We start from the raw sequence: 261 nt of genomic DNA on the forward strand, positions 1-261 counted from the left end.
CCCAACCAAAGCGCCGGCCGCCCGGAGCCCTCTGCCACCCGCCGCCCGTAACTCGCGAGCATGAAGAGGCGAGGCGAGCGAGGCTAAGCCTTTAGACGACAATACGGCTGTGATAAAATGTCTGCGTGACGAGGGGGTGTGGGCGTGGGGTGTGTGGGCGTCGGGGGAATGGGTGTGGGGGGAGAGGGTCATGGGAGTGAGGGGAGAGGGTCATGGGAGTGAGGGGAGGGTGCGTCATGGGAGTGAGGGAGGGGACGGCAT

The sequence above is a fragment of the Penaeus monodon genome, chromosome 31, assembly GCF_015228065.2.
Source record: "Penaeus monodon isolate SGIC_2016 chromosome 31, NSTDA_Pmon_1, whole genome shotgun sequence".
Lineage (NCBI taxonomy): Eukaryota > Metazoa > Arthropoda > Malacostraca > Decapoda > Penaeidae > Penaeus > Penaeus monodon.